Below are 16448 nucleotides of genomic sequence, written 5' to 3' on the forward strand. Positions count from 1 at the left end.
GTCACATGCACACTCGCTGTTCAGGCGTAAATCTCTACAACCGAGGACCCGGGAACCTTGTGCAAGGAAGGGTGTCGATTTTAAAACAAGGAGGACCTGCTGGTGCTGCACCCGAATCATCAAAAGCCCATTTGTAGAGTGTTTATGCGCCTGCCCCTCCCCCGCTCATTCTAAAGTGTCTCTATCTGCTCAGCAACAGGCTCTGTCCACACAGCTGCTCCCGGATGGCATAGCTGCACTTGCAGCAGGCCTGTTTGGGACAGCCCCCCCCCTCTTCACTAAACGCAACCTCTCAGTTATTCAGCCCGGAGGAGGTTGAGATTTAAGAGCAGCCCACCCTACCCCCCTCTGCGGGCCTGATCGGACCCCTGCAGCGCCTTGAAACTACAGAGATGCCCTCAAGGTTGCACAAGGAACACAAGGCGCCCTCATCCTAACGGGGGCAGGAGCTGGTGACAGGCCGCTGCTGGGTCGGATCAGGAAGCTGCTGGACCAGCGTCACTGGAGTCTGCTCTCTGTGGGGCGCCGTGGACCTCACGTTCCCGGGAGAGCACAAGATTCCTACTGCTTCACAAAAACACACACAAAGGTGCTCGGAACACACCGGGGCTATTGGGAGTAGATGCACGTGCTGGCCACGCTGCCCTAGAGATTCCAGCTCACGATAAAAACAAACAAATTCAGACTAGATAAACAAGAAATCAACCCTAAGCGTGCGCAAAAGTCACGAGAAAAAAAAAGAAGCAGCTGAACGCCATGGCAACGCCGTTTTGAGGCGTAAAGATCTTGTCTCTTCCTGTGGCGCTGACGTTTTTACAGCATCGATGCCGCTCCGCTCACTGGGGACAAGTGGCTTGAATTCTGCAACCTTGCAAGGCTCGGTTATTTTCGGGTTCATGGGATAACGGGATTAATCCCTGTTACACGCATGCTGCCAAATGCTGTTTAATTTTCCCTTTTGTTCCATGTGAAAGGAAAACCCGGAGCAGGAGCCAAGGAGGGGTGAAATAAAGCGGGGATCCTTGCTGGCACCGGCCGGTGGAGATTATTCCACTGAGAGTTGGCACCACCTGCAGTGCGGTGTCAAATAGACCCTCGCTTCTAACTCTGTGTCTGTTGCTGTGCCTCTGTGGAACAGCTCAACCCCACCAGTCACTCCGATAAAGTTAGAATGACTCGTGATTTTATTCCCCACTGGGAATAGGCTGAAGTTGAGGAATTTCCTCATATTTAAAGTGGTTTTAATCAAATCCTGTTTCCCAAAGATGAAGCAAAGAAATGGGCACATCAGTACTTGTTTGCCTTTAATGAGCTGTGTGTGTGTGCATGTGTGTGCATGTGTGTGTGTGTGTGTGTGAGAGAGAGAGAGAGAGACAGTGTAAAAATTTGCATTTACATTTGCGTGTTTGTGGGTGGAATCAGTCACACATGTGTTTATCCTTCTATATTTGTGAGGACTCATTGACACTGTGTTTAGCTCCCCTAACCTCAACCCAAACCCAATTCTTTACCTTAAAACCAAGTGTTAAACCTCCATCAAGACATTCCACGTTGTCTAGATGAGCCAAAAAAAAATTGTCCTCATTTAAAAATGTCCTCACTTTGACAGTGAAATGCATATTGTGCCAATAATCTATTATTGGTGAAGTGATCAGCTTCTGTTTTAGGGGACGGCCACCAGGAAGGAGGCTGAAGGTAATTCACACACAATCATGTGACTAAATTGTGGATTTCCCACTTTTGAAGGATGTTTCCATAAATAGGATATTCCAGAACCACTTGGACTTCTGTTTAAATATGCTGTGGCTCTTATCATTTGCTTATTTGCTCTAAAGAGCAGAGCTGCATTTGTGCTATTAGCTTCAGGAACTCTGTCGGGGCAGAGAATGAAGGAGGCGTATTCCTTCATTTAATCTCTTTGCAAAACACAGGAAACAGTAACCAGCTGTGTTGCCTGGAGACTAAAACGACTATTTGCACCTGTGTATATAATTACCTCTGTCAGAAAGTTGTTTTAGAACGCACACGTGTGTATGTTTACTGGTCCAGTGACGCTCCATCCCTCACCCCGGGGCATTTCCCGCGGGTGACAGGAAGGACTGAACTGAGTTCCCAGTGCCGAGCGGCTGCACTCCTGTTTTTAAAGTGAGGAACAAAAATGTACTTGTATACAACATAAATCACATAAATACAACATCAAGTTAGCCCATGTTGCTAGGGGTGATGAGACTACCTAAGAAAACATCTCACATATGTTGTGTTTCATGGATCTGCTCCTCACACTGACCACTGGTGTAGGAGGCAACATGCTAGCAGCTCTGACCTTCATTTTAGCCGTTCCACATTGATTTTACCATACCTACCATGTTAGCTTAGCATGTCATTATCAGACACTTAGCAATTTTACAGAGCATTAACCAAAATAATAGTAAAAGGATCATTACAGGTAAGCAGAAAAATAAGGAAGTAGCTAAATAAACTTTAATAAGCCAATTCATTGCTTATATTAACCCTACACGTAACTGCCCTTTCACTGTCGTGTGGCATTTACAAGCCTTCAAGGTAAAAACAACCAACCTGGAAAACTGTGTCTCACTGCCCGCCGCTGCCGCGATGCCCAGGGAATATAGCACGTCACTCACTGTTTCCTTTACTTCCTCAAAGTAAAATGAAAAGAAAACAGCGAGAAGGAAATCTGGCATCAGGTCAATGAAAGACAGTGAGTCGAAGCCCTTCGTGAGTCAGTGTTTGTGGAAAAATGTGAGCTTGTTTTTTTCACAAGTCAAATCAGAAAACCGACCACCAGTATGTCCACGGCGTCAAATAAATAACTGGTGTTTCTTAACTCTCATCCCGATTCGATCCCCGTGATCTGACCTTTGGTCATTATTCACTTAGCCTGCGCGTCTTCTCAGCGTCTCCTTTCCGTCACGTGTTGCTCACCAATATGGCAGCTGAGTAAATGTCCCAGTCTAACTTTTCATATGACATACATATAAGGCATTTTAAGTCAAACACTATCAAACTCCACACTAATGAATCACTCCAAGAGGCTCCAAGCTGCTTGACAGAGGTTTATATCCTTGCACTGTTATTGCCAAACAAGGGAATAGTTGCCAGAGGTTAGCATCAATAAAGCCGCCGGGTTGGCACGGAGGAGAATAAACTGGTGCTGGTTGTTTTAAAAGAGCTGTAGACTTTCCCAACGCTATCCAAAACAGCTGGTGCGGCCAAGAGCAGCGGCGGCGAGCTACCGAACGTGTCACGCTCATCTGAAGGCTGATTTAAGAGGATCGTCACCTTTGCGTCTCTCAGTGTGGCTGTTAATGTACAGTTCCTCAGATTTTACTTTGGTTAAACGAATTAACAGGAGTTAGACAGACAGAAGTGGGGAAAATGACGCTGAAATGAAGCTGCGCATCGTAAAGGTTGAATTTTTATCACAATAAAAAAGCTACAATAGAAAATACATGAAGAAATAGCAGGTGGTGCCCTGCGACTGGGCTCAAATATCAGACTCAAATATTTGTAATAGATGTTGCCCTCGCCTGGTAACCAAGACACAAACCCAAAAAGACCCGGCTTGTCGGTGCCAACAAACCTGTTCAGCATCAGCTGGAGGGTTTCTGAACTGCCTGGAGACATTGTAAAGGTGTGCAAGAGAGAGCAGAAAGCCTCCAGACTTTGTTGTCATGCTGACAGACTGTTTCCTGCCTCCTTTTGATCAGCAGCCAGTTCTCCCAGCGGGGAAACTGAATGCCGCTGTGTTGGGAAAAAAAGGTCGGAGTTAGAAGACGTACGATGACACGGCCGACCGATGGAATGTGTGACAGTGTTGTGAGTACTCGCACAGGCTGCGCATGTGTCTGAAGCAGATTAGACAGAAGAAGGGGAGGAAAAACATGGAGCCGGACCAAAAGCCGCAGAAGTAGCTGAGAATCCAACATCCTGGAGCCCGGTGGAGACGCTGAACAGCCCAGGAGAGAGTGGAGAAGAACAGAGCTTCCATTCAAACCTTTTTCCCCCTGGAAACAGTCTGGATGGGCACGATTTCTCTCTCTCTTTTTCACATAAACGCCAGAAAAACCTAAAGGAAAAGAGCTTCTTTTAATTCCCCCCTAACGAAAAACATTTGTGTTGGAGCTGAATAATGGCTCAGCTAACAGGTGCTAGAAGAAGCTAAATCATGTTTTTGCAGCTGATGGCGCCACTTTTTTTTTTGCTTTTTCTACTGTTAATGTTGTTTCTTTTTGGAAGTGGGAGGGACTGTAAACGTTTCTGTCCCCGTAAGGACGGAGAATATATGTGCACTCTATGTCTCTGTCCTCTGTCTTCTGTCCCTCACACTCGTGTAATCCAAGTCTCATCTCAAATTCCAAGCTTAAGAGCATTTACCAGAGTAAACCCACAATGATTCAGGTCAATGTGTCAGAAACACGTGTTTGAAGTACAAGAGGACGTTTCATTGCAACAAAAAATACATCAAAAACATACATCTACAAAGTGGATTCATTTAGATTCAATTTATAAAGCGCCTGTTGTATTTAAACCTGTCTATCATCATACCCTCCCCCCTCCTGCTGATGGCCAGATGGATCAAGGAGGAGGAGAGGAAAGGGAAACACAAAAGGGGGAAAGAAACACAAAAATAGCAGCCAGGGTTAGAGGGCAATATGGAATAGATTAATGGGGGTGGAACAAAGACTGACTATTTCAGTACCCCCCCCCCCAAATGGACATACGGCACCAACATGTATGTACATAATGAGCTCCTGAGTCTGGTATTGACCTTATATATGCATGCATGAGATCTGGAGCGGGTCAGCTCTCCCAGCCGGTCCCACCATCACCATGGCGACGTAGCGCGGTGGGTCAGTTACAGGTACACATCAAAAGTGTGTTTTCAAACACTGAAGCAAGGAACCGACGAATGAAGGGCAGAGACGTGCGAAATAGCACCAAAGCACAGCGTGTCCAATCTCAGACATGCTATTCATTTTTATTGATTTATTCATTCATTTTCTTTCATCGTATGAGTTTTTCTCGCAGGACCTCAGCGACATGCAGGTGACGCATGCTGCAGCTATATGGGAATTCATACAGTTTCCATGTCTAAACTAAAATCAAATGTTCCTATAAAGAACCAAAAAACAAACTCTTGGCAATTCCAGTAAAACTTTATTGTTGCAGCACTTCCTGTTCACCCACTCCTGTCAGTCAGTCCAGAGCCAGAAACCGTCCCACACAGCCTCAGAACCACATAACACTTAGCATGAGATGAGTTACTGATTGAGATTTGTTATACTCCCTATGTTGGCATGGCGATGAACAGCAGCGCAACATGGAATATAATTATTGCTACACAACACTTTTCACTAGTGATCCAGAGTAGCTAGTTGAGGTTGCATGTGGATGTCGGGGAGGGGCCTTTTCCCTTGGTGCTTAGCCCTCTTTTGTGGGGTGGATGTGATGGGCCGGACACCTCGAGGGCAGGAAACACCACCGGGTCTGGATCCGGGGATAAAGTCCTGAGATTTCGAGGGTTTGCAGGCGACAGCAGACGTTCCCCTTTTCAACCGGCCGATCCAGCAGAAGTGATGATCCTTTGATCAGACCCGTGCGCTCCAGATGCTCACAGATGTTTCCTACACATTGTCTGTCTTTTGCACATCCGTTCCCCTGGTAATAGAACCCCCCCCGTTCAGAAACTGCCTTGCTCAAGGCTTTGTTGTGCACTATTCATCAATCCAGCTGCTCTTCTTGAGTATTGCTTTTGATGTTAATATGTGTGGAGCCAAAGAGATGAGTTCAAGCTGCTGTTTCCAGTCAATGTCGTGTGTGTGTGTGTGTGTGCGTGCGTGTGTGTGTGTGCGTGCGTGTGTGTAACAAGCATGCAGGTATGATTTCTCCACAGACCTCGCTCATTAAAGGCGCTCTCCTTCGAGGTTTACCACTGAAAAACAATTACACGTCCGGTCGTCTAATTTTGGCGGCGCACCTGGAAACTCCTGCCAATAAGCAGTGATGCTTTATTTTCGTTATTTCAGTGACCTGAAAGAGAGATCTTTTTTTTTTTAAAAAAAACCCCAGATGTAAGCACTTTCTGACTGAATAAAGCCATTGTAGTACTAAAGAGCTTCCTCCACTGGACTGATACGTCCCAGGTGTTGTTCCCCTCCCTGTTGCGTTGCTACCGTTTCCATCTACAGCTGCTTTTTTGGCCAATCACATTTTGCTTTTTTATTTGCATTTGACAACATTGCAGTTGTTACCCCGGCGGTCTTGAGAGACGGGAGGATGACAACTGAGAGATGTGGTGCTGACACGGAGCCGTGAGTGGCACAGCAAAGAAGCTCAGTCAGCTGAAACAGACATTTCTGTGGTTTGCAGCTGCACGTCGCCGCCCGGCGTAGCCCTGAAAATCCCTCTGCGTTCCATTCGAGTCCTAGAGTTTGGGAAGTGGGTTTGCAACCAGATGATGACTGGGTTTAATCTTTAAACTGGCAGCAGCTTTCTGGGCAAAAAAAGTGAAACAGTAAAGTTTTCCGCTGCTCTGCGCGCTACCGTTGCTGCACCGTTAAACGTGGGAGTTTTACAAGGCGGAGCTGCTCGGTGTCAGGTCACCGTCACAGGCGTCACATTAAATAGTCCCTTTTAATAGAAGCAGCAATACTGTCTTCAGTTGCAGCAGATGTATGGAAACTCATAGGACCTCAATGTCGATCACCGGGCGGTCTACAGCAGCTTCACGGCTAACCAGTGTAACCAGTGTAACCAGTGTAACAGTCTACGACTTTATCACTTGAGCAACCTGCAGACTCATTCAGTAGATCTAATCACAATATTTCTATAGGTCAATTCCCACCCATGGGCTAGTTTTCACCCTGGCTTCCCAGTTTGTATGGAAATACAAGTATAAAGCGCCTTAAAAGAGATTTTAGGCCGGTTTTGTATTCATAAACAACATAACAGGAAATGCTCTATACTTATTATAGTGCTTAGGCAGTGGCAGGAAGTGTTATTGACATTATTGATCTGTTTAAAATCCAAAGAAACGAGGTTCAGCAATCAATTTGGGGTCTCAAAGTGAACTTCTGGGGGATAATAAAGGACCACAACCTCAGTAAGTACACAGGTGGTCCACATTGGACGCGTCGGCTCACACCCTCGCTAAAAACTGCCGACCCATTAATCTCTCCACGGACACGAGCTTTACGGAGGTTTTGGAAGCATCATCGTTGTAAATCATTATTACATATAGATTTTTAAATGTAATATTATTTTGACATCTGGACACCATCATCTGCTTCAGGGTTTTAACAAAAAAACACACATTAAGCATCTTGTTTCAGGGACCAGAAGATGTTAAATCTACAGGCTCTTGTTTCTCAACACCATAAAGTTGTCAATAACTTCTTTGGCCTCCTTTGAATAGTGAAAACTACACTTTTAGTGACAGTCACAAATAAGGACTTTAAAGAGCTTCTTTCATCTCCTCCTTTTCTTTTGCAAGTGTTTCCAACCTCTGCTGTAAATTCAGCACATCTTCAGCTGTGGGGGACAAGGAGACACATGTTGTCTCCAGACAAGAACAGTTTGTCTCGGAAAACAGACCTTCTAAAGAGTCGTGACGCTCCGGCCGCAAACATTGTGAGAAAAAACTGCCGGTTTAAACGGACGCACGTGGGCCGAAGGAGCACCAGCTTGGGAGAATCTGGCTGCAGCTCTCCGGCGCTCACATCTTTAAATGATTTCAGCCGGTGCCACTCACAGAGATGTGTGGCTTTGGTCTGATGCTTTCTTTTTTTTGAGGCATTTCGTTTTCACAACAAGCGACTCACTGTGGGCTCCCTATAAAGCATTCTCCAGTTGCCCTCCACTTCCTGAATGTTAATGGAGAAAATTCCGCACATATAGCATTTCAGTATTCATTTAAGGCTGCGGAATTTCTCCCCCCGCACCAGGTTTTCACTTACCTTGCAGTGTTTTCTCCCCTTTTATCGGTTGTGAAACCCTGCAGTAGGTAGCCGCATCTGCCTCTAGTTAACGACATAAGAGCCGATTTAGCACAAAGGGCTATTGTGCTAAAACATGGAATGGTGCACGTTCTTTACACAAATATCCAAGCCATTCCAAGTGCATTAGAACTCTCAGGAGTAAAAACAAAAGTCTAGTGTCCATAAGGATGCAAATGACTGACAGTACTCTTTAATAAACATGGGAGTGTGCGGCTGGTCCAAAAGGGCCACATTTCAAATGCAGGGATTCAGTCTCTGAGTTCTGACTCACTCTATGCTGGCAAGAAGCGGGTGCCTGGATCTTGTGTCTCTGCCTCCAGGTAGATAATATTTGCCATTTATTCCCTGCTCAGATTAGGTTCCAGCCAAGGTGATGACCTTTGGGGTAAAAATGTAGGACCTTAAATGCCAACAGGCCGAGCTCAACAAACATTTTAACAGTGCTACGAAGGCCAATTAGTAAAAATAAGCAAGCGCGCTTAATTAATGCAATTTATTTCGACTTTTATATAGCATAACGCTTGTCTTCGTTTACACGCCACAGTCCAGAAGCCGCTGCAGATGTTTTCTTTGCCATGGCTGATGACTCCCTCGGTGGCACAGTGGCAAGACTCAGCTGCTCTCTATCATAATGACAATCTAGCAGCCTTCCAGCAGCCCTGGGGGATTCCTCCTTTGGGTTAGAGAACCTGCGGCTGTGATGGACGCTGGTGTTCTGCTCCTCATGCTCACTCATGTGCATTTGCAACACACAAGCAGAACGTACATGCGCCGCATGCACGTCCCTTTAAACATCAAAACAAGCCCTCAGATGAATGAACTGATAAAGCTGGTGCAGAAACCATTTGCAACACTTTTTCACTTTGATAAGGCCTTTTTCAGTAATTAGATGCTAGTTTCTCTCTTAATCTGATATCCTGTATCTGGGTTTAATCTGAGCTGCTGCAGCTCAAAAAATAAGGCCCAGCCCTGCTGCAATGTGTTCAGCCAACATGTTGCCACAGCCACCTACCGTACACCTACAGCATACTAACCACGTCAACCCCCCCAGCGATGCCCCCTCGCTGGATTTATAGAATATCAAACCTGAGAAGTAAAGCACCAGAGGGCAATTGTCAAATGGGATCAAGTTTGCAAAGTATTTGGGGGGATGCCACAGGAGGTGTCACATGGCCTCAGGACCCCCCCTCCCCAACTTAGGTCACTTTCTGGCAATATATTAGCCGCCATTAGCTGTTTGCTCTGCCTTTCCACCCGCTGTCTTTGCTGCTGGCTGCTTCCAATTAAATCACAATACATTAAACCACACTGCCACAGTCAGGGGACTGCGATTTATACTTATCACGCATTTGGCTTCCTTTCAGAGCAACATTTTCTGGATCCCCCAGGTACTGATTCATCAGAAGCTTGTACATGGAAACCTTGAGCCCCCTTACTAATAATCCCTCTCTTGACGCAGACCGATCTTAGCTGTAACTCCAACTGACCCAGCTGCTGCACGGAATGAGAGAGCAACATGGGTAGGGACTTTCTTTTTTATGATACTGCTGTTGCCACATCATATGGGAAGGCTATTTAAGTCCAGGCTGCTGGGGTGAAGTCTAAGTAGGGGCTTAAGTCCCAAATTTAGTTGAAATTAGAGTCCCCCTTGGGACAAAAGTGCTGAGCGTTGGCAATCCATTACTCATTTTTGCTTTCTTTCAGTCTATAAATGAAGAAATTTATTGGGATGCAATCTGATCTGAAGCCAAAGGGAGAGGGGACGCACCAATTAAGGCAAGAATCTCCTAAAATAAGGAAGGATAATGTAGATTTACATAAATCTACAATAATGCAATATGAGTTCTAATCATCAGAATCAGAGAAAAAATCCAGATGAGTGTGAGAGAATGGGAGAACATTTTTTTAAACGTGAGAATGTGCAGTAAAAAGAACCACTCGGCTCTTCCTGTGCCAAAACTCTGAATCATCAACAGAGCCAAAGGTGGGTTGTTAATTCACAGATTAAGAAAAGGGCAAACATTCTTATCTAAATCTGAAGTAAAATGACAACCAAAGGGTGTAGTTTAGAGTGAATGACTTACAGAGGCATCGTCACACCTGCTGTACTTTTTATACCTCGTCAGAGTATTGAGTAACATTCAAAAATCCATTTCAATAAATGGATCCATCTTTGCACCTTCTCCGGTCCGAATTGGGGTATTGAGCCCTTGTGATCACATAGCTGGATAATTCTGTGCACGGTGATTAATGATCTCTGTACTAATCTGTGCAGGTCACCGTAACGTGGGACTATTTTGTTGACTTCCCATCTTTCTCTTCTATCGCTGACACAGTGCCTGATGGTACTGGCACTGGAGCCCATGGAAACATGGAGAAGGTGATAATAGGTTCTGGACAGGAGTCACGGTCACCCTCTGGAGGCACCAGCAGCTGTCTTGCTTTCACATCCATCATCCCAGACTTGGTTATTGACAACAAAGAGGACGAAGCTCCGTTTGTGTCCGAGGTGTCAGATGAACTGACGTGAATGGCGACGCTAAAGGACGGTGCAGATGGGGGAGTTTGTCTTTACATGCTCTGGCCAATTACGTCCACAATATCAAACAACTTAAACCTCAAACTTTTCCTGATGAGCAGGAAGATCTGAGCTGGTTTTACACATTAGACTATTCACTTCACTTAAAAATCCAATTGAAGATTGGAGTTCTCTGAATTTCTAAATGCACAAATAAAAATAAATTCTAATAAACAATAGAATATTATCAGGTCCTTTAATGTGGATAATGTGGTTCGGAGTTGTAGTTAGTTTTGCAAGCCAGATTTTAAGCTGGCCTTTTTTATAATTTTTACTCATTTCAGTGAAATTAGTGCTCTATCATTACAGGTTAATTCTGGATTAAACTTTAGTTTAGAGGAATGCAAACTGGTTGACTAGGACTATGCCTGCTGCATCTCCAAACTTAATTGGACACACTTTAAACCAACTTCTACATCTATTTATTTATTTATTAGCTTTAAAGCTGTTTATAAAACAGATCATTTTCCCCTCTAAAGTTAACCTTTGGATTTCAGTGGCCTGTGTAAAAAGCTGGAGTGTAACTGGGCCTAACCATGTGTTTATACCAGCGTTCATATTGAATGACTGTGTCAACAGAATGATTCACACTTATTTTAACAGGAAATAGACTGACGGCGAGGTTTCTCTTCCAATCAGGCTGAGACAAAACACCAAATGTTTGAAACTCAAAATAAAACTTGTCAGACAAGAACCCCGACCCATCAACACTGAGAGTTTTAAGGGGCATTAAGCAGACTTCAAATACTGAAGGTCCATGATTTCAGATCCGTCCCCACGGAGACAGACAGCTCCAACAGGCAGGGAGGACGGGGAGTATAAAGGCGTTTATCTCAACAGACAGGCAAAGTGGCGTGAGAGGAATTTCCCAAAATAAACCGAAGCGGTGATATGATGCAGGGCAGCAGAACAGGCCACAGAGGTGGACGGGAAGGGGCCAAAAGAAGAACCATCAGAGGGCTGTCTGTGAAAGACAGCGTCAAGTACACAAAGCCCACAATGTGAGTCAACGTCACACCTTTGAAGTGAGGAATTTTCCATGACTAGAGGAAAAAGAGTGCTGGCGTATGTTCGTATTTGCATGATACAAGTTAGAAATCAATAACTGTCCCTTCCGATCTCCTAAATCCTCCTAAAAGTCTTAAATCCTGTCAGCCTCATGAAAATGACCAGACTAAGAGGACCTCAGACAAACCGTTACACGTTATTCTCCCTCATGTGCTTCTTGTTGGCTACCTGCCTTCCTCACAGACGCCAGTTTCGCTTTTATTTTCTCCACAGTTGCGAGGAAGTGTCTTGTATCATCCTCAAATAAACTTTCGGACCACTTCCTGCCTTCTCCGCCTCCTTCTTTCCGCCTCACAACCCGTTTCTCGGGTGCCTGCTCTAGTTGACTTGTGTACTTTCTGCTAATAACTATTTGAATTAATCAAATGAGCGTTTGAGTAGAATCTCCCAGGATGCACTAGTGCCACAGCTAAGTAAATATACATTGCCGGTCTAAAGTTTAAGAACACGACCCTTTGTCCATTTTTTTAAACTAAAAATTATTGTGTTTATTGTGCCATTGCACTCTGAAATTAAAGTATAGAACAAAAGAAATGGAATCACTTTATAGACCAAAATCTATTCGAAATTTTTGACTCATCCAAGTAGCAGTCAAAATGAAGTATTCCTCAGAAAACAAACCTAAACCAACATAAAAAGTAAAAAGTTTCACTTGAAAAGTAAGAGAGTTAGTTTGAGATGCCCAAATAAATAAAAAAGTGGTTTTTGTGTGTATGCAAATGGGGTATTTCTGTGGAGTCTAAATTAACTTCACTGCATTCATTTTCTTTTTGGTCAGTGAACTGTTAAACTATTTCAAAAAGAAGGAAGTTGAAGTGACAGCAGTCAGAGGTGCAAATCACCGCCTACTGTAAGTTCGCCTCGCTGCACATCCAATATAGGCAGCCTGAACGTGAAGAGAAACGTGCTCTTTGTTTAAAAAGAAGCCCTTAGATGGGAGGGAAACAGGAAGATTTATGGGGATTATTAACAAACCATTACACTTTTGCAGGGTGTGACAGCAGAGTTGGCATATATAGTCATTAAATACATTAACTGTTCAGCTCTGACGCGATCCATGCATGTACATTGGATATTGTTTTATTTATGCTATCAGGATGATGAACAGCGGCTACGCGACATTATTTTTTTTGGTTACAGCAACATTCCAAAGCAACCCGTTTGTGTTTGGACAGCAGTCCCTGGTCTGTTATCCATGGACAGTATATTTACACCGAACGCAATCCAAGCAAAGCACAAGATGTCCTAAAAATAACAGCTCGTCTATCTTCCTTTATCTACTGTTCCCACTGTATCCCTGCTCGGAGGAGCGAGTTTAATGAAGTGATGGATGTGCTGGAGCACCGTTAAGAGGAGCGCAAGTAATCTAAACATTTTCTGGCCGAAATTCCAAAGCATTTTATCTGTTTTGCAACCTCTCCTCCAGTCTAATTGGAAATGGCTCCCATACAGAACAAAGCTTCCACTGTTACACAGTTCAACTAGAAAACATACAATATACCCACACATGTACAATTTTTACACACTTATTGCGACAAAGAGGAGCCTATGGATGCATTCCCACAGTCCCGGCAGGTCTGCGCTGTCAGTCACTTCATTATCCTTCCTGCTCAGGTCACCCCTCAGGTCAAATGTACTGAACTTGTTAACTGTTCCTCACACCTACTTAAAGACTGAGGGAGCTTTTCAGGGTGGACCATCAACTCTTTCTGTCCCTTAAAAAAAACAAAGCATCTACAGACCAATATAACCACTGCATATGTAAGCTTTCCTTTAGTTTATGTGCATAGTCCACATTGTTTGAATGTATATGCTGTTTAAGCCTTAGCCAAAACAATCCAGTGAATATGTCTCCTTAAATGCATGGTTTTAAAACATGCATTTACCCTCTGGTCTCTTTCTGGATGTGACAGCTATATCAACAAATGTTACCCTTATTAGCGTAATAGTGTAATTAATTGTATTTCCTTTCATCTTATCTGCTGGAGCTGCTGGATCAGGCTGACACACAGCGAGGAGCAATAACAAATGGAACAGCTACAACATCATGTATTCATTTTATTCTCAAGGGGGGTCACTCGGGAGAACACTATTGCCTGGATTTTAGCGGCTGACGCCAAAGCGCGCGTAATTGCGCTGCGCTCCCGTCACCAAGCGGTGAAGGCGGGAGGAAACATGAGCCTGCGCGCCTCACGGAGCGTTCACACCCCTTCTCTCTGAGCAGCGCACACCAACACGGGGATACACACACTTGGCATGAGGACCGCGCATACACACACACACACACACACACACACACGCACGACATCGACTAGAAACAGCAGCTTGAACTCATCTCTGCAGCTCTGCGGCTCCATGTGACGGAACAACACTGGACACCGAACGGTGAGTGCTGGCTGTGTCCTGTGTCCTTTTAAACCACTTTATCTAAAGTCATTAAATAAAATCTAATATAGAGAATAGGACATTTTACATGTTTAAGATTTAGGCTTGTTTTAATCACTAAAGCAAACGTTAATTGCACTAAGAGACTCGTGGTTTAGAATCACGTTCTAACATAAGTTTACAAAGTACAATACAAATATTGCGAATTGTCATTTAAAATAAATGATCCACTGTCTGAACGGATTAAATTAATATATATATATATACAATATGTGCTGAGAGTTCAAGGTTGTACTGGGGTAGGCTGTTCAGGTAAAACCTGTATCAGAATGGTTCAATTATTCCAAATTTGCTGCCTGGCATTAAAAGGCATCATGATTTTTTATCATTTTCCCAGACTGATGTGATCGTGTCCACCTTGAGCGAGGCGGACGTTAAAAAATCAAGTAAAAATTAGTATCCTTCATGTGTAAATGCTTATTTAAATGCAATCTGTATAGATTTAGTGGGTGGCAGCAGGACTGAAAGTGGACGGTGTAAAGGTGTGTCCATTGTAAGCAAAGAGACGCCACCATGACAGTTCCTTTTTTGTTAATTACACATTAAAATCATTATCCTCTTCAGTGATGGATTGTTGCCTCTGCTAACAACGATAAAGGTGTCGCTTCTGCCTGACTCTCCTTTAGAAAACAGAATAAAGTCCTGATGTCTGCAAACAACTAACTTGATTGACGATTGTACTGGACCAAATTGTGTTCACGGGAAAGTTCAAACAGCTGAAATGTAACTGGAACTCATTTAGCATGCTCTTTCCAACTGTTGGAAATGGAGAAGTTCAGCTGATGACGAGATTGTCTTTTGCGGTAGCGTTCGCCAGACCTGGTGATGACAGACCAGCGAGCAACATGCGGAGGGCACAGGTGTGCACGCTGCCCTTTTCTAGCCAGCAGAAGCCTCTCAGGCAGCGTAGAAGTCAGCAGGTTGCTGCATTATCATCATCATTGAGGAGTTCAGATCTTCTTCTGTCTGTATTTGTTGGCCCACAGTAAAGGTCAGAAAGGGTTATATCTGACAGTATTGATATCCGTCAATCATCTCAGTTGGGAGTTTTCTTTAGGGTCCGAGGTGGATTAAAGCAGGTGTTACGTCTCTCGAAACGGTGAGTCTCTCGGGGGAAGGGGCACGCTTGAATGACAAATGTGTTTCCAGCTGCCACTGCGGCATGCCGGGCTTAATGACAGCGTCGTTGATTGAGTGGAGCATTTCTTCTTGGGGACGTTGAGCTATCGAGTTGCTTCACCATTGTTGATCTGGGCTATGTAAACGTGAGGCAAACAGGTGAGGAGGATTATCCAGCTGACACTACGGTGGCGTCTCAACCCGAACCTTGATTTTGTGTCTCCGAGACTCAGCTCTGCTATTTATAAGTGCTGTTTTCAGTTTATTTCCATTCTACTATGCCATTGCATCTTTTTTTTATATAAAGATGAGGTCATCTTTTTACCATCAGTATAGTTTTATTTGGATTTTCTTCCCCTGTTTGCCTGTAAATTGACGTACAGTGTTGAAAACTGGACAACTGGACTTCCTTTATTTTTTTTTCCCCAAAGACGTTTCCCCTCAAATCCAAAAGGCTTCACCAGTTCAGAACTGAGGTGAAACGACTTTGAACGAACCAAAGGAAGTGCAGACTCCTCTTGGACCTGGATGCCTGACAACGCTCATCGACAGTGTTGAGCTGATCAAATTCTGGGTGAGAGAGGAAGAAAGAGTAAATGCTGTAGCATCATGCCATGCAGGACTTAATTAAGTCCCATTAGCAGCTGCAGTGAGGTCATTTCAGAGGAGAAAATGTGTCAACTGAGAATTCACAGATGCAGTATAGGATCTGCGCACGTTGTATTTGCATACATGTATGTCAGTGGCTGCGTTGATGCGTGGGGGGGGGGGGCAGACTGGGCATGCCGCAGACTTGTAAACAGGCTGAAATCTCGGCGACTAGGCTGTCGACCATGCGGAGCCGACAGCTGCAGCTGCTTATCAATCCGGGCCGATTCCACCGTTCGATCCGTCCGTCAACGCAGCAGGCGCAGCCAGAATCAAGCATGACGGAGCCGGTAACGTGATGGTTCCGAAGGCAGCCTGCGAAGGATACTTTACATAAAAGTTTCATTTAGCACTCAAAAGTTTCAGGGGGGCTATTCTTAACCGTATGCAAAGGTGTGAAACACAGAAGTGCCATCTAAAGCAGGATGCCACACAACAGACCTTCACCAGAGAAAATAAAACCCCAGGAAGATGACTTCAGATCAGAGCTATACATCATAGAAAGGTGCACGTCTGAGGGCCAGTTATGACACGCCAGTAAACAGAACGTCAGGAAACGTGTTCCAGGGAGC

The 16448-nt window shown here is 44.5% G+C and overlaps 2 long non-coding RNA genes across 2 annotated transcripts; one reads left to right on the forward strand and one right to left on the reverse strand.

Moving 5' to 3' along the window:
- Positions 1 to 3373: 3373 nt before the first annotated feature.
- LOC115250413 (uncharacterized) lies at positions 3374 to 8777 on the reverse strand. Its single transcript, XR_003888962.1, has 4 exons — positions 8290 to 8777; positions 7977 to 8039; positions 3852 to 4087; positions 3374 to 3762 (listed from the first exon to the last, which is right to left on the reverse strand). It is a non-coding gene; the product is annotated as an uncharacterized lncRNA (long non-coding RNA).
- Positions 8778 to 8862: 85 nt separating this feature from the next.
- On the forward strand, positions 8863 to 11912 carry LOC115250412 (uncharacterized). The gene is made up of 3 exons (XR_003888961.1): positions 8863 to 9406; positions 9478 to 9538; positions 10294 to 11912. It is a non-coding gene; the product is annotated as an uncharacterized lncRNA (long non-coding RNA).
- The last annotated feature ends 4536 nt before the right edge of the window (positions 11913 to 16448 follow it).

Source organism: Takifugu rubripes, chromosome 7, assembly GCF_901000725.2.
Source record: "Takifugu rubripes chromosome 7, fTakRub1.2, whole genome shotgun sequence".
Taxonomy (NCBI): Eukaryota; Metazoa; Chordata; class Actinopteri; order Tetraodontiformes; family Tetraodontidae; genus Takifugu; species Takifugu rubripes.